General features: G+C 41.0%; 1 protein-coding gene across 5 annotated transcripts in view; it reads left to right on the plus strand.

Annotated features, from left to right (window-relative positions):
* Positions 1-4729: 4729 nt before the first annotated feature.
* NCOA1 (nuclear receptor coactivator 1) overlaps positions 4730-18629 on the plus strand; it is a 241129-nt gene continuing 227229 nt past the window's right edge. For 4 of the 5 annotated variants that reach the window (XM_045549164.1, XM_045549169.1, XM_045549170.1 and 1 more), the window contains exon 1: positions 4730-5056. The gene's annotated coding sequence lies outside the window, so the exon portion shown is untranslated. The remainder of the gene's footprint in view (positions 5057-18629) is intronic. The other variant, XM_045549165.1, reaches the window with a different exon arrangement.

The following is an 18629-nucleotide window of genomic DNA, read 5'->3' on the forward strand; positions in this document are numbered from 1 at the left end:
TTATGATACTTTGCAGCTGCAGTACATCCTTAGGAGACACTGCATCTTATTAACTTTGCAGCTGGCTTTATCTGTGCCTATTATTCTAGCCTGATGAATAGTTGGGCAGATTTTTACCTTCTCAGTGTGAGCTATTTTTTGCTTTCTCATGGGAAATCCTAAATGTCTAACACTATATGGAGTGCTTTACATACATTGTTTAATGTAATCTTTGTAACAATCTTTTGTGACAAGTGCTAGCATCCTATTTTACAGATGGGGATACCGAGGCTTGGAGATATTGAAGTCATTTATCCAAGGTCACACAGCTAGTAAGTGGCAGAGTCATTTCAAATCTGGGTCTGCCTAATGTTAAACCTAGTCTTCTTAACATCTATACTTCAAGCAAATGTAGAAATTAAAGACTATTCAAAGTAAAATTGACAAAATCCAGAGCTGGTTATTTGGAAGTGGCAGGCTCATGCAGTGTAGGTAGGACCATAGATTGGAACAATTTTTCTGGAGGTCAGTTTGACAAAATGTAGTAAAAAAAAAAATTAAAGATGTACCCTTTGAGCCAGCTTTTAATCTTCTAGGAATTTAAGAAAATAATTTCCAGACTGCACAGAGACATGCCTTAGAACAGCACGATGTACAAAAATAAACACACAAAAAATAGGAACAAGGTAAACATTTTTATTAAGAGACTGGTTAAGCAGCTAAAGAGATCTACTATGCAAGAGTATTCAACTATTAATGATGAAAATACATTGCATAGTATAATAAAAGACATAAGCTTATTGATGAGCATTTATAGCAGTGGTCCCCAGCCTTTTTGGCACCAGGGACCTTTTCATAGAAGACAATTTTTCCATGGACAGGGGCTGGTGGGGATAGGGGTGCGGGGGGGTTGGGGTGGGGCAAAAGAGTTCAGGAGGTGATGAAAACAACAGAAACCACCCACCTCCTGTTGTGCGGCCGGGTTCCTAAGTTTCAGGTAAGATCATTTTTCCGTTGGGGGTGGTGGTGGTGGTGCTCTGTGGCCCAGTCCCTAACAGGCCACAGATGGGTACTGGTCTTAGGCTGGGGGATTTTGGACCACAGATTTATAGCATGATTTTATTTTTATGTAAAATTGAATACACATACTATATTTATATGTGCAAATACACATTCAGTGATGTGTGGAAATATGTATACTTATGTTTTTCTCTAGCTTGATAGAGCTTAATTTTTTACTTTTTTGTACTTTTCTTTATTGTTTGAATATTTTATGAATCATTATTTATTTATTTATTTTTTTTGAGACAGAGTCTCACTCTGTTGCCCAGGGTAGAGTGCCATGGCGTCAGCCTAGCTCACAGCAACCTCAAACTCCTGGGCTCAAGCAATCCTTCTCCCTCAGCCTCCTGAGTAGCTGGGACTACAGGCATGTGCCACCATGCCCGGCTAATTTTTTCTATATATATTTTTAGTTGTCCAGATAATTTCTTTCTATATTTTTTTAGTAGAGACGGGGGTCTTGCTCTTGCTCAGGCAGGTCTTGAACTCCTGAGCTCAAATGATCCTCCCGCCTCGGCCTCCCAGAGTGCTAGGATTATAGGCATGAGCCACCACGCCCAGCCTCCATCATTATTATAAAACAAAAAACTATTTGAAAAAAGATTTTCAAAGTTAAATCAGTTCTTGCCTCACTAACTGGAGTGATGTCATGTACACTAACCACGTTTTATAGAACTGGAAATCTATCATGTGTTGGAGAAGATTCAACAGGCATTTTAAGGTTCTTGGTCATAGAACTAGGGTGTGTGTATTCCACTCTAGGATTATTATTAATATGCAGGGTCAATAGGGCCTGGTCTAAAACCAGTTCCATCTAGGCTATAAAAGTTAAATGTTGCCTTTACATTTTCATTTAAAAAATCTCTTCAAAGCACTTTCACTTAGTTGGGTCAGTCCTACTGGTGGTTGGCATTATATTTTGGGAGTAAAGCAATTTCCACTTAAATAGCTAAAGTAAATAAATTTTAGAGAGGCTACTGCAGAGTTCAGGAAGTAGATGTAATGAATATTTTGCCCCTATATTAAGAGTTCCTGGGGGAGGTATTAGTTGGAGTTAAGGGAGTGGGCCTGTTTAGTAAAAGTAGATAGAACCTGAGAGAAATTGAATATGACCAGAGAAAAGATGACCAATTGGAGATATAAAAGGGTGTTGTAATTGCTTTGCCAAGTGATTATAACTTGTACAGGAAGGAGAAAAAAGTCAAAGGTTCTTACTTAAGAAGTAATACCACTCTAGAAAAGGAATTCTTTATCATTCACGGATGGATATGGCAATATAAATAATACCTTAAGTTTCATTGATCATTTAACAAAATCTCAGCACTGTGTGTCTTGAGGATGGTTTTAAAGTTAATAAGACACTGGGCTGCAGAGCATGGGGGCTGGAAGAAGGAGATGCAGGAGTTATTAACAGTTGAAGCTGTGGAAATAGTCAACCTAAGTGAGAGGAGAGGAAGAAAAACAACCTTGAGGATAACACATTTTATGGCCTTGTAAAAAAGAAAGCAGCCAAGGAAAGTGCTAGAGAAGGGAAGTTCAGAAAACAGAGAGATACAGGAGAGCGATGTGGAAGACCTGGGAGGAGAGGAGAGTTTCAAAAAGGAGTTAGCAATATCAAGGACTGTAGAAAGTCCACATGAAAGGAGGACAGATGTGTCCACTAGATTTGACATTCAGCAGTTATCAGAGTCCAGTGCAGACAGGAGTACCTTGTCCCGTTTGTAGTCACCAGATGCCATAACAGGGTACTTTTTGCACAGTCTGGATTGGACTAGACTGGGAAGTAGACCCTGAAGGGGATTAAATTGGTGAATGCCTGAGATATATACTCCTGCTATTATTTCCAGCTATTATTGGTGATGGGGACTCTGCAGGTGGCTAGAGGTAATGCTAACTCAGGTGAGTGCAAGAGCTCAGGAAATGCACCCAGGGCCCCAGTAATAGGTCTGTGACAAGAATTAGTGGAATGAGGCCGGGCGCGGTGGCTCACGACTGTAATCCTAGCCCTCTGGGAGGCCGAGGCGGGTGGATCGCTAGAGGTCAGGAGTTCGAGACCAGCCTGAGCAAGAGCGAGACCCCGTCTCTACTAAAAATAGAAATAAATTATCTGGACAACTAAAAATGTATATAGAAAAAATTAGCCGGGCATGGTGGCGCATGCCTGTAGACCCAGTTACCCGGGAGGCTGAGGCAGTAGGATCGCTTAAGCCCAGCAGTTTGAGGTTGCTGTGAGCTAGGCTGAGGCCACGGCACTCACTCTAGCCCCGGCAACAAAGTGAGACTCTGTCTCAAAAAAAAAAAAAAAGAATTAGTGGAATGAATACATATAAATGAATGAATACTGAATGGATGTGGGAGTGTAAGCTAGAGGTGGTTTTATGAGCATGACCAGGACAGGAAGAGCATCACAATATAGCATATGGCAGTGAACGGTGGACAGAGTACCTGCCTGCGGAAGAAGTTGACTGCTGTTTCAGAGAGGTTCCAGGGAGGTTAGCGTTTTGGAGGCAGTCAGGTTTCAATTAGGAGAAGGGTATAAGAGATTTAGGGATTTACGGAGATTGATTTAAGGCAGAAAACACAGGAAAAGAAACAACCGAAAACCTTGGGAGACAGCAGCAGTAGGTCAGGATTGAGGAAGGTTAAGAGCGCTAAAGGGGGATCAGAATGCAGGAAAGGATGGATGTACACTTTACAAAGCACTTCCACGGCCAGTGACTAATTCAACCTTAGGACAACCCAGGGAGACAGGTATTACATTGCCAGCCTTTGGAATGAAGGATGCGTTCCAGATAAGGCCATCATCACGGCTCAGAGAGGCTGTTCAGCTGCTGTTTGATTCTTCTCGTGACAAGGAACACTCTACTTTTGGAAGTAGCACTTTCATTACAGAAAAAAAAAAGGTAGAAAAGAATAAAGGTGTGGGCCCCCTTGAGGGGAAGGATCTGTGAATGACAGACATCTTAGGTAATTCATGGAATTGCAGAGCCAGACTTGTCAGTCAGATCTTTTCAACTGTAAAACGAAGGAGGAAGATGATCTTTCTTTTTCCTTGTCTAATAGCCTGTGAAATCATCTAGGCAACTACCTCCCAATTTTACAGAATAAAAAACGAGGCCCGCGGGATGTGTCTCGCTCAAAGTAATACAGCACATGAGTGGAGAGCCAGGCCCCGAACGGACTCCTCCCCCGTCTACCGGGCCCCTGGCGCTCCACCAGCCTCCCTGGAAGATAAAGAACAGCGGGAGGCTGCAGGCTGGGCGGCCTAGCTCAGAGCACCCTGGGGTTCGAGGCCGCTTCCCGGCAGCAGTCTGAGGAACGCCCCGAGGGGAGGGCAGGAGAGGGGAGGAGAAGAGTTCTGGAGGGGAGGGGAAGAGTTTGGGCCTCCTTTCCCACACTTCGTTAGGACGCGGGCCGGGGCGGGCCTGCGGCCGGCAGAGGGCGCGGGGCGGCTCTTCGCTCCGCGGGCCCTCCGGGCAGGGGGCGCGCTGACCCCGGCGCGCCGTCGGAGCTCGCGGGCACCGGGTCGCGGCGGCCCCGGCGGCCCGAGCGGGCAGGGGAAGTGCGGCAGGAGGGCGGGCGGGCGGGCGGCCGGGAGCGGGCGGGGCGGGGCGGGGCGGGGCTCGGAGGGGGCGGGGCCGCGAGCGGGGGGCGGTGGCGGCGGCGGCGGCCGAGGAGGAGGAGAACATGGCGGCCGCGGAGAGCGGCTGAAATGCTTGTTCTTCAGGCCAGGCGAGCGGGACTCTGACGCGGTCCGCCAAGCCCTGTCCTTCGACGGCTGGGCCGCGGCCTTGAGAGCCTCGGCCGTCTGTTCGCTGCTGCTCCCTCGAGCAGAGCCAGCGCCAGGTTCGTTCTGCATCCCCCTGCGGGGGGACCCCTGCTCGGGAGGAGGGGGCCGGAGAGCCGCGGCGGCGGCGGCCGCCTGGGCCCCGGGGGCTGGGCGCCCGGCCTGAGGAGCAGCGGAGGCCGCGGCGGCGCCGCCACGGTGAGCGTGGCCCAGAGGCGGCGGCGGCAGGTGAGTGGCGGGCGGCGGGCGGCGGGCGCGGAGCCTCCCGGTGGGTGCAGCTGTCACGAGCCGCGCGGCCGCCGAGGCCCTAGGGGGCGGGGAGCAGCTGGCGCCCCTCCGCCCCCTGCTCTCCTTTCTCTCCGTTCCGTCTTCCCCTCCCACTTTCCCCGAGTTCCCCTCTTGGCCTGGCGCGGCTGGAGGGGGCGGAGGTCGCAGCTGTCACGGGCACCAGCTGGGGGCTGCTCCCCGCCGAGGGAAATCGCTGCAGCAGCGACTTCTCTCCGCCTCTTTTCCAGTTGCCCTAGTTAGCGCGGAGAGGGCGAGCATCCGTGGAGGGTGCGCGAGGCTGCGCGTCCGCCGGCCGGGCGTGGGGAGCTGGTGCCCCGAGCCGCCGCCGAGAGGGGGAGCAGGAAGTCGGCGCGGGCGCCCCTCGGCCGGACGGGCTCCGTGACCTTGGCTAGCCTGCTACCCTATCTGAGTCTCGTTTGCCCGGACCGCGAAATGGGGGTGACCGTGGCATGCCTTTCCGTCAGCGCAGCCTTCGACGGCGCTTCTGTTTAACCCCGACGCACTTGCGTTTCTCCTCCTCCGGGGAAGGGGTTTGGAGGTAGCGATGGGAGGGATAAATGACATTTTTCTGTTGGAGCTGGGATTTGGTCCCCTTCCTGGGATTCGGCCGAAAGGACTGCGAAGGGAAGCAAACATGTTGACTAGACGATTGGGAGGTGGGGTTGGTTAGTGGTCGGTGACAATTCGAGCCGCTCTCCAGTCTCTTGGAAAAGCAATGGAGAAATCGGACACCAGGGTCCCCCGTCTGTACTACCCAGCTGTGCTGGCTGCTTTTCTTTCTTTCTTTCTTTTTTTAAAGCAGTCACTCTCAGGGGCTAGACACTGCCTAGTCTGACGAGAGGGAGACGGAGGGGTTGACAATACAGCCTGTGTCTGTGACAAGGACAGGCTACGGTGCTGTGGCCGGAGACTTTGGAAGAAAGGAAAACTTTAAGCAGGAGAATCTCTTAGACTTTCATGCTTGGCTCTCCTCGTGCATTGTAGAGGCGTTGAAGAGGCAGGTGTCCTTGTGAAGAAGGTGACATTTTTTCTTTTCAGACCGTGAATTTTTAATGTCGAGTGTGATATCGGTGAGTGAAGGGTTCTTGAGTGAATTGCAGTCCCAGCACCCTTTGTGGATGCCAAGAGGAGTCTCTGTGGTGATGATTTGCAAGGGCTGGTGCTTCCACTTCAGTGGTTAAGAAATCTTCAAGTGTCTGCATAAAACATTACTGCCGTGAAGCTCAGATTATATTGTATGGTTGAAGGGATGGATCTCAAGGGTTAAATTTGTTTGAGGTTTGTCTCCCCTTCTGGAATTGGTTGGAGGTTAGAATAAAAAAAAAAAAAGTTGGCCAAAGGGGCCTCTCAGCTTGTTTCACAGAAGCTATGATGTAGTAGGAAGGGGGTCGGATTTCTTCATCTTGAGAATAATGTGAAAAGAAAGTATTTGCTTGGGTCTTTTGGCTCTTGAACTAGAGCTAGTTTTGGGTTAAAGGTAGCAGTGAGGTTTGATTCAGCTTAATAAATAGGCATTCGTTGAACTATTTGTCATATACTAGGTAAAATGGAAGTGTTTCTATTTTATCTCCTGTACTTTGAGGAAAGGTCTAATTTAGTTTTGTCAACTAATGTCTGAAATTTTTTCATTTCTTATTTAGACTTTATGCTTTGGCAACAGTGGGTCAAAAAGGGGGTCTGAATGGGGACTATATGGTTTGGAGAGAGAGAGGGCTGCTGCTTATAAGGACAGGTGTTTGGTTTGATTTTTGTAGATATTTTGCACTATTTATTACATTTACTTAACCTACACTGAAGTTTGATTTATAAGGTGCAAAACTTGAATTTTACATAGTTTATGGTAAATCTCTTCCTTATTTCTCTCTGAGAAAATCTGTAGGATTGTGTCTATTAAATTGTTTTTTGTGTGGTTTAAGCCAAGGGAGTATTTTAGATCTGCATTTTTGGGTAAGTGGTTTTATTGGGAAAAAAAGTGCTTGATGGAACTAATGGTGATTGTTCCATTTAAACTGGGATTATATAGACAATGCTTTTTCCTCTCTCTGCCAACATTTGTTTTTCTTTCTCCCTCAATTCCAGGGTTTCATTTCTAGAAATCTGGGCTGGAAACAGAAGCAGCAGTTTGTATAATCCCAAGAATTTGCTTATGCCAGGAAGCTGTAAGGGTAACATGAAGTGGGTGTGATATAAAGATACTGCTACTACTTAAGACATTTAACTGTTGAGGAGTGTAAGTTCAAACTTTAATTTTTGTTGAATTTCCTGTTTTCTGTGTATGTGTTAATCTTTTGGTGGGCAGGGGATTGGGTTGCTATGGTACTAACTTGTGTATATTGTGAAAGTGTTGGCAAAACTTCATGCTTTTACTCTATAGGGAAGGGTGGTAAACAAGCCTAAATAATTTAAAGATGTTGTTCCCAGAATGGAACGTTCTCTGCATGTCTTCTTGATCCTGCTAATCCAGTGAGCGGTCTTCACTAGGACTAAATGTTGAGTAAATGATGAGCGTGGTGTAGAGGTGCTGAAAGGTAGTGTGGGGGAGAGAACGTATTGGACATTTCTTGAAAATCTTTTCTCTATTGGACTGTATGCCAAACTGTGATTTCTGATTGTTTTTCAAGGATATTTTAGCTCTCTCAGCTTGGTTGTCATCAATTTCACATACCTTCTCTTAGAGAAATACCACCTCTGTTCCTTAGTTTGTCTTTTTTGCCCCAACTCCCAAGGACTCTCCATTGTTTGAATGGTATGTTGCATATCTTATGGATTTGGTTGGACTTAAGCCAACCAAATATGACCTAACATAGCTTTCATTTTAGGGCAGGTATGGGAGGTCAATACAAACATCCAATACTGAGTAGAATTCCCTAAGTCATAGAGCATAGGAGATCCCAGGATGCTCATTATTGTCTTGGCAATGATTTTTGTCTTCTAAATATGATAATCACAGAAATTCTCAGAGGGCCATCATCTGCTTGCCTGGCAGGGGTCCCAAAGTGTTGTGGTGGATTCCATTTTACATTACCTGCAAATATTGGATGCCGTGGTGGTTGTGGGATTGGGTAAAATCTTGTGTTTCAAGAGTTGGGTGACAGAGCACTGAGAGTCTGGGCTGCAGAGCCATACAGATTTCTCCCCAGCTTATATAATTTTCCTCTCCATTTGGAAAGACTAGACTGTAGGAAAGGACCTTTTTAAAATTGCTTTTCTCCTAGGTTAACCAGTAACTTAGTCCTTGATCATTGGCCACTAAGGATAGACCTTGTGGTCTCTGATCTTTTTCTTACCATTGCAGGTGAGGTCTAGTCATTTAAAACCTTCCCTTCTTTCTTCTTTACATTTTAATTAGACTTTGTGCCTTTCTCTCAACATACGGTGTTGGAGGTCATAAATGGCCTAGTGGCAACTGGGTACCATTCTTGGTTGCTTAATTTAAGAAGGAGGTACAGATTTTTTTCTGTAGCTTAGTTCTGCAAAATGGTTTGTGGGTATATAGTATTTGGATTAATATAAAGTATAGAAATGATTATATTTCTGCAGGATACATGGCTGAATAAGGGAAATTATTACAAAACACTGGCACCAATATTTAAGTCCAATTCCATAAGTTCAAGTAAAATGAGTTGTTGTATTCCTGCTTCCTCCTTCATCATCCCATCTGCAAAACAGTATTTTTGAGACTTGCTGAAGTGATAGGCTTTTTAGAAAAGCTTAGTATAGTTATCGTATTTAAAAGATAAGTAGCTTATGCCAAAATAAAAGCTAAAATCACTTGAGTTATGGAAGACTTGAACTTAATGAATCTAGTCACCCTCATCTTAGATATATTTTGTTTTTGTTTCTCTGGATATGTTTCAGAGGGCAGAGACATTTGGCTTTACTGCGTAGCTCTGGGCCTGACTGTTAAATAGATCAGACTCATAAAAATAGGTGCAAACACAGAGGTAAAATCCACCTATTAGCAGGACCAGAATTCTAATAACACTGGATTAGAATTATATACAATTTTTCCAGAATGATGCTTCATTTTTGCCCTTTCAGCTTACAATGTTGAGGCAATTTTTAAACTTCTTTTAGAAATGGAGCTTTGACTTCAGGATGATGTCCTGGCTCTTCCAGATATTAAATACTTATTCGATGTAACCTTGGGCTATTTAACCACACTAAACCTAGAGTTTTTGTATTTAAAATTTAAATAATATACTTACCCTCATATTGTTGTGATCTTTAACTTTTTATGTTAAATAGGGTATGTTTAGCCTATGTTTGGCACATAGTAAGACATCAATAACTAGCTAAAAATGGGCATTTCTTTAGCTCTAATCCATCGCCAAGTATTCTCATTCTTTTCTTTGTAATTTCTCAGATTTCTCCCCTTATTTCTGTTTCTACAATCTGGTCCTCCTGTCATTTTGCACATGGAGTAATGCAAGTCACATTGACTCTGTGGGCCTGAGTTTCTTTATCATTAAATGAGCATATTGGTCTGACTTCACACTTCTTCTTATGCTAAAATTCTATGATTTGTAGGTTTATAGCTGTTTGCTTGCATGCATTTGCCTCTCTAATTCATTCTACACATAAATGCTGAAGAAATTTCTTTCTAAAATGTTTTTTGATGTTATTGTTTTGAGTGGAGACTCTCTGTGGGCTAATTTATCAAATGTAAATCTTTTCATAACTGATTCTTTTATTTTCCATTCCAGAAAATTTGCTGCAGCTGGTATATGCAGAAATGCTTTGTAAACTGTAAAGTGCTACAGAAGTGAAGACAGTATTACAATCACCCGTAGAAATGTTGCTTCTTTGCATTTACATGTTTCATTTTCTTTATTTAGATTGTATTTCCTTATCCTTTATGTTCTCTTTACCTTCAAAAACACAGTCAAAGCTGGTGTGTTTTCCAGAAAGCTTGATTTTTATCACTCCCTTACTGTTCTATATAATAAACTTCCCTTCCTTTCCCTTCTTTTCCTCCCTTCCCCTTCCCCTCCCCTCTCTCCCACTCTTCCTCCGTTTCCCTCTCCCTCCTCCCCTTCGCCTTCCCCTTCCCCTTGCCTGCCTACATTCATCCCTTCCTCCCTCCCTCCCTTCCTTCCTTCCGATTCTTTTTTTAGTGTAGGTTAAATTGATTTTCCTGATTAGATTGGAAAATCCTTAAGATGGCATGAACCACAACATTTAGAGTAAAGGAGGCTTAATGGTCATTTGGGACAGGCTCCTTAACATTACAGATGAGAAGACTAAGTCTAGGCAAATGTATTTGCCTTTGGGGCTTCTTTATGGGAGTCATTTTTTATATTTGAAAGTTATTACAAAGAGATTTTAAATTTTAAGAATTCTAATAAGCTTTTGAGTAATGTATAAGCTAGGAGGAAAGGAGTATTTTATTTTTTGACCAAAAGTTGACTCTCAAATATTATAAGAAGGTATTAATCTGGAATTAATTAAGACAGTTCTCTTAAAAAACTATAAAAGAGCCTGGAGAGAAATGTGTGCTTTTCTTGTAAGGCCCTCCTTCAGAGTCAGTAAATATTTGAGTGCTATCTCTGAGCCAGGTACTGTGCTAGCTCTACATACTACATTTTATAAATGAGGAAGCAAGGGTCAGGGAAGTTAAGTGGCTGGTGTAAGATTGTACAGCTTGTAGGTGTTAGGGATGACATTTGAGTCCAGGTCTTTTGACTGGAAATCATATTCATACCTTTAAATTGGCTTTGCTCCAACCATGTTTGTCACATTTGGCCACATTATAGCACTCTTTTCCTTTCTGGACTTTCTTTCTTTTCCATACCTATGCTGTGGGGAGTCTTGCAATCTCGTTCCTTTCTGATGACCCAGGAGCTGTGGCGCTTTAAGATTCTCGTGCTCTTTCTGGTCTCACCTTTGTACTTTAGTAATGTTGATTCTTTGGTGCTTCTGTCCAGGTAAGCTTATCTTTGAATGGTTAGTTTTGGATTCTTAGCAATAAAATTCTGCCTCTCAAGTTTTGTTAGTATTTAAATAGCTAAAGCTTAGGGTGTGGTTTTTTTTTTTTTTTTCATTTGTAACAAATTGCTTGGTCATTCTCTGTGTTTCCACTTGTATTTTGAATGATTAATCTTACTGTGATAGCTTTAATATATTACGTCTTCAAATTTCAGTTTGCCTATATGGTTAGAATATTTACATATTTTTATTATCAAGCACAGATTTGATTGTTTAGCAGAAGATATTCTATTGTGAGTATATGTGTGTGTGTGTGTATGTGTGTGTGTGTGTGTGTGTGTGTGTATATATATATATATAAAGTAATCACACTGTATTTGACCAGATGATGAAATGTCCTTGATTTTTGAAAGTGTCTGTATGTGTGATTTTCTTTTGTGAGTTTGTTTGAAGGAAACCAGGGAGAAGTAATTTGTTCTGCAAAGTCTAGTCATAACTCCCTCTCCATTTTAAATGGTACAGGTAGGCTGTAATTGAATTTTTAAGTAGCTACTCAATCATTCAAGATATACTTATGTGAGTACATACTTTGTTCAAGGTGCTATGCTGTTAAAAGATAGGGAAATGAACCAATAAGATACAGACCCTGTTCTTAAGGAGATTATAACCTAAGAGAGGTGATAAGGCAAACATACAGATACCTGTAATACTAATTGAATGTGCTATGAGAAAAAGTACTGAAATAGAACTTTGAGGATTCAGGGAGAGGGAGCAGTTACTATATTTTCGTTTTAGAGAGATCACAGCAAGTTTTATGAAGAGTTTGGTGGTAGACGAAAGCATTGAAGGTGAGGTACGATTTCTATGAGGGTGGGGTGAGAACAACAATATATTCAGGAAGATTAAATAGCAAAGATGAAAGGACAGAAAAGCTTGGGGTTATTCAGGGAGCAATAAAGGGAGAAAATACAAGGAGGAGTGAGTGGGGCATCAGCTGAAGTGGGAGGGGAAAACATATTCTAGGTGCAATAACAAGACTTTGAAGGATTTTAATGGAGGGAGGTGGTGGGTAGCAGTATGTAGTAAGTATGTAGATCTGGATGAAAATGAGAAATGTCAATTTTCCAAATTTATGTGTATCTTTTCTTGGCAGGTTTTATACCTCAAATTTTATATTTTCTTAGTTTTTGAAGTGATTCCATATGTAAGGCTTGCCACACTGGGAACTTATTCACTCATTTTTATGTATATTTAAAAACAGATCATTTTTTTTTTTTTTCCCTTAGAGACAGCCTTGCTGTCGCCAGGCTGGAGTGCAGTGGCTTGATCATAGCTCACTGCAGCCTACAAATCCTGAGCTCAAGTGATCCTCCCGCCTCAGCTTCCTGAGTAGCTAGGACTACAGCTGCATGCCACAACGCCCTGCTAATTTTTACAACATTTTTAGTGTAGAGATGGGATCTCAACATGTTTCCCAGGCTGGTCTTGAACTACTGGCCTCATGTGATCCTCCCTCATTTTCCTCCCAAAGGGCTGGGCCTACAGGTGTGAGCCCAGCCCCCATTAGCTTTTTAAAAAATATTTTAAGGTTGGTTGGGGTTGCTCATGCTTATAATCCTATCACTCTGGGAGACTCAGGCGGGAGGATCACTTGAGGTCAGGAGTTCAAAACCAGCGTGAGCAAGAGACCCCATCTTTACAAAAAATAGAAAAATTATCCAGGCATGGTGGTGCATGCCTGTAGTCCCAGCTACTTAGGATGCTGAGGTGGGAGGATCACTTGAGCCCCAGAGTTTGAGGTTGCAGTGAGCTATGATGATGCCACTGCACTCTAGCCTGGGCGACAGAGTGAGACCTTGTCTGAAAAAAAAAAAAAAATGTATGTCAATGATTTTTAGGTGTTGATTTGAATTTATTAAATATATAAATTAATTCTGAGCCAGCCAGCATTGCAATATTTCCAACGTTCCTCCAGTATCGTTCTATGGCTCTTTGTTTATCAGGTCTACTTTCATGCCCTTTAAATGTGCTTTATATTGTTCTTAGTGTACTTCTTACCTATTTTATCTAGATTTCAAAACATTGACTTTTTTTTTTAAAGCTTTAGTTGTTCTTTAAACAGTGTATTATCCTTTGGCATTCTTTAAAATGATGTAGTGGGCTTAGGCTTGTTTTTGCAGTGTAAAAATGTTGTCTCCTTGTATAAATATAAGTGTGTCTGAGTGTATAAGTGAGATTGGTCATACAAGTTGGAAGCCCTTGGCTCTCATTTATAGTTCATGATTTATTTTACTGATTTATTTATGCTGTGCCATGTTCCAAAAAGGATTTAAGGCAGGATACGTCATGAAAAGTGTTGGACCTTGTTCCAACCCTGTCTTATTTGACTGATGCCCCTAGCCAGCATTACACTTAGGGAACAGTGTTGAAGACTACTGGTGTCACAGAATGTGCTGTGGTGTGTCTTTTGCCAAACTGGTAGTAATTCAGAGATGGATACAGTATAATTGGAGTACCTTTAAAGGTAAGTCCTTTAAAGTTTGATGGCATACACAGGAAATTGGTTGGAAGGCACTGCTGGAGTCTTTACCCTTGGGAGCCCAGGCACTTTTAGAGCAGTGGTCTTTAAAGTAGGCTTTAACATTAAGTTATCTGGGAAATGAAAGGAAATATTAGAGGTCTGTGAGGAAGTTTCTTTACTTTCAGTCTATTGTGATGTTTTGCAGTTTATAGGGGCTTGGGTAGTTGGATTTTTAGATTTATTATTTTAAATGGTAGATACTTTACAATACTTTGTATTGTGGTGGGGAATCACCATACAGATCTTTTGTATACTATTTCATAGAGGCTGACTGGTCATCTTAAGGCAGAGGACTTAAGAATTATCTAACTTAAGGATGCCGTACTCATTTTTCTTTCACAAAAAGACAAATGTCCCAAATCTGCTAACATTTTCTATGACACGTGGCTGTAAATGGTGTGCTACCTAGCAAATAAACACACTTACTTAATCTACTCCTTTGAGAGAATGGTAAGTTCTTAACAGTGACTCAAAAAGTAACTACCTTTCAGAAGAAAACAAAGTTCAGTGCTGTGGAGAAAGGATATTGAAAATGGATATTTGGAATTATTTTAATTATTTATTGGATTTAATTGCTGAAAATGATGTGTGTTAACTTTAAGAGCTTTTAACATGTGTACACTTGGGACTTGGAAACAGAATTTTCTAACTTGTATAAAAACCTTGCAGAAGAGGTGTTCTAGTGGTTTTGAGCCCATCTGCTAAAAATACAAAAAGGCAGTACCATCTGATTAGTTTATAAGAACAACTGATTGGTATCAGGAAATATGGAAATGTACTAGCTGAATTTTAGCAAAAACCTTTGCATAAATGGTGAATGGGATTGAAAATTGAATATCATGTTTTATTCAGTGCAGCCAGTAATGGAGTTCTTCCTTTGGTTTTATTCGTCTTTGTGAAGTATGTTTTTTAGGTATGATACCATTAAAGCCAAATAAAATTGTTATTTATTATAAAGATAAAGTGAATTTGGAAAAGACCTTCAAGTTGCTGTATTAGAAGGTATGAAAGTAAGATTTAAAAATAACAAAACATGTTCAATTACATTACTGTCACCAAAAGTAGTGATGTTAATACCAAAGAGTATTTATTAGGAAAAGCATGAAGCTATGTCATCAGTAAGTAAAATGAATGTTTAAAAATTTGTTTACTAATTATAATATTCTTTTTAATTTCTATTTTTGCATGTGCTTTATAGGATACATAATTAATTATTAACAGTTTGATGTGCAATGTATATAAATTATAAATAAATATATAAATGGCTCCCTATTCAAAAACTTTTAAACTGTGAGATATATGATAAAAATTATTATCAGTATTCTGTAGCAAGGATTCCTAACCTTGGGTTTATGGAATAAGAGCCTCTAGATGGGCTTTAGGGGATCTGTAAACATTTTGAAATTATATGTAAAATTTTGTGAGTCTATGTGTTTCTCTAGGGGAGAGGGTCCATAGCTTTCACCAGATTTCCAGAAGGGTCCATGACCTCCTCCAAAGGTTAATAATCTCTGTTGTTGAGGACTGGGACTTCAATGACTCCATTCATCAATTCGTACCCTCTTGCCAAGTCCAATGGATATATCTGATGTCATTACTCAAGCCTGCAGTATGACTGGATGTGCAGTCTGTTTTTCCATTTTACAACAGATGTGATTGCAATGCCTTTGGCCTTTATAGGTGTTTGAGCTCTATTTGTTGCACAACTACGTGGCCCTTCATCACTTGGCTGCTTATATATATATATATATATACATAATTTCCCACTTCTAGCCATCCCCAACCTGCAATAAAAAGAGTCGACCTATTTTGTATGAGTGTGGGGATGGGAATATATGTATGTATGGAAGAACCCAGTTTCCATTCAAGTATAGGGAGGCCCTGCTGGGTAGGCTAGGATTCACAGTTGCTGTGCTTTTAACCTCTCTTTAGCATCTGAATCTCAGCTTTTTAGAATCCTTAGGGTCTGATTTGATGTATACTAAAAACACTTCCAAGTTCTGTCAGCTCCTAGAGCTGTTCGTTTTTTTTCCTCACTGACATCATTCTAATTTAGGCCTAATTATTGAGGTAGTATCCAAAGTGGTCCCACTGTCCTCAGTGAGTTCCTCCTTCAATCTGTCCTAAATTTTGTTTTAGAATCATCTTACTAATTTTTACTTTTGAGGTGTTTGCTCAAAAACCTTTAGTGGCTCTTCATTGTTGTCAAGATAAAGTATTTCCTTAGCCTGGCATTTAAAACTTTCCAGTCTGGTACCAACATGCTTTTCGAGTTATATCCCCCAATAAAATACTTGTCTGAAATAAAATTGTTAGTTTTTTGTCCCCTAAACATCCCTTGGACTTTTCTGTTTCCACCTCTTTCTATATTGCTTTCCCATGGATGTTCTCCTTTATTTTAGTGTATGCCTCTTGAAATTCTACCTATCCTTTAAAGCTCAACTCAGATTTCATCTTGCTCGTTAAGTGTTCATACTGTAAAATTTAAAAGTAATCTGTTTCTTCTATGATCTCTCAGTATTTACTTTCCTTGTTATACATTTGATACTTCTGCCTTGTGCTGTGTGAAATTTTTTATTTTCATGTGTCCTATTTGCCTTGTTAGGGTATGAGAATGGCAAAAGGGGATCATGTTTTGTATTTTGTCCTCTGTAATGCCTTACACACATAGATATTAAAATATTTGGCAAGTCATATTGATTAAATCATAATGCTACTTATGAATGTACTGAGGGAAATAGACCTTATGTGTGTTTGAATGTGTGTATTTGTATGCATGTGTGTATGTGTGCCTAGAATAAATACTCACAGATAATATTCTAGGGATTTTCTTGACTGGTTTCAGGGTATTTGGGGAATTGAATTGGAAATCAGATATTGCTTGGAGAACATATTGTTCTACAGCATAAGGAGTTGGCTGTCAAAGGCTATGTTCAAAATTCTGGAGTAGCCTGGTGAGTCATTGTTCTCCATTGTAGAGTTCTACCTGTCATGGGTAATAGAAAACCCTGTGTTCCTTCCTCCTTCGCTTAGCAGTGCCAGAGACACTCAAGTAATCTTGAGGATTACTACATTTCTGTTTTAGTTTTTCAACACATTCTTCACAATAAAATACAAACTTTTATTAAATTCCTTTTGTTTGAGTGATAATATGGGGCACCACTAAGTTATTATATCTTAGAGTTCTTGCGCTTCAAGAAGATTGTAATCCCTATAGGGAATCTCATTTGCTTTAAATCATACATAAATTAAAAAATAATGCAAAAGATGTCACATGAGAATGTATGACTTAGTTGCTAAGTGAGATATATGGAAACTCTTCTAGCACTTATTATTTCTAGCACTCACTTGAAATGTATTATCATGTATAGTTGCTTCTGTTTTTACATGTATCCTTTCCTTCTAACCAGAATGTAAATTATAGAAGATAGAGACTATTTATTATACTGGTTTGTACCACAGTGTTTTCATAGTGCTCTACCCATAGTATACACAAGTAAGTTTGTTACTAATGATGCTAGGTACCTAGCATGATCTGCATAGGCTTCCTGGAGGAAGTGGATTAGAATTAGATTTGTAGGATTTGGAGTGATGTTTATGGCTTAGTCCCATGGACCATGAAAAAAGGGTTCTATAGTTAAAATAATAGGGTAGATTTGGTATACCCTCTGGAGCATGAAGCCTCCTGTCCAAAGTGGCTTTGGCCCTAAAGTGACCTATATCACTTCCTCTTACAGCCTGTTAGCTAAAAGTAGACATAGGGCACTACTTAAGGGGCTAGGAAATGTGGACAAGAACATGAATATTTGGCTTAATATATGTCTTTGCCTTACCATAGCAGTACTGATTTTCTTCAGAGACGAGTATCAAAATTGGTAGGCCTTGCCTGGAGTCATTGAAAAAAAGAGGAATTGCTTTTTTGTGTCAATTTTTTAATTATTAAATTGTGAAAAGAACTTGTAAGTGCTGAATGGTAGACTTTGGGACAATTAAAAGGGAAATTTTACTAATGTCTCTACTTTAGGGGTACCTCTTATAAATTGTTTTACTTTGCTGCCATCTTTAGAGGGGAATATTTGGCTTCAGCATAACAGATCTAGAACTTTCCTTTGTGTACTGTTTGGCTGGGAAGATTATAGGGTGAGAAAAGCGAGAGAGAGAGAATAAAGGGCTTTTACTGACTTGGAGACCTTTTGCTGTCCGAAGATTTCATAAAATTTCTTTCTCTTTAGTGTCCCTGGAGGTCTTTTTTCCCCTCTTAGCAACATATTGCTAATTAATTAAACCTGTTTTCTCCATTTTTTGTTTGCTTTTCTAATGCTTGGTTCGGTAAGGACTGTTGGGTGGTTGTTAAAATGTTGGCTAAGTGTGCAGAACTAGGAAGTCTAGTCCTTACTTATCCATGAGGCTTATTTTTTTTCCTAGTTTTATTTCTAAAGTCATCAATCCTGAACTTTTTAGACCTTAGGCTTTCTTTCTGACTGTATTCCAATATTTTTTTTCCTTTTTAAATTAAAAAATAAACCATGTATAATACATGTTGACATAATCTAATAACAAATCCAAATAAATGGAAGTATATAGAGTTAAAGGTGAAAGTTTCTGTAGTGAATGATATGGTAGCTGTTGATTTAAGCTATTGAGTAACCCCCTTCCCCCCATTTAAAAATTTGGTTTTAGGTTGCAGTATCCTTCCCCTTGGTCAAGGGATGGGGCGTGTGACTCAGGCTCGGTCTGTCATAATCCTCTATTCCCTTGGACACAGTAAATGCAGGTTCAGAGCTCTTCCCTGAGATCAAAAAACATGTTGGATGAGGAACAGACTCATCCCATTGGAGTTGCTCAGCCTAGTGAAAATAGAGGGTGCCATGAAGGAAACCCTTTTGCCGTAGGAAAGAGTTAGGCTGACATACAGAGTAAAGCTGACTGAGACAGACAGACAGTTTAATATTCTCTCTTAAACACGTACTCTGTCACATTCTTGCATGCATGAGCATGAGGAGC

Source organism: Lemur catta, chromosome 4 (assembly GCF_020740605.2).
Source record: "Lemur catta isolate mLemCat1 chromosome 4, mLemCat1.pri, whole genome shotgun sequence".
NCBI lineage: Eukaryota > Metazoa > Chordata > Mammalia > Primates > Lemuridae > Lemur > Lemur catta.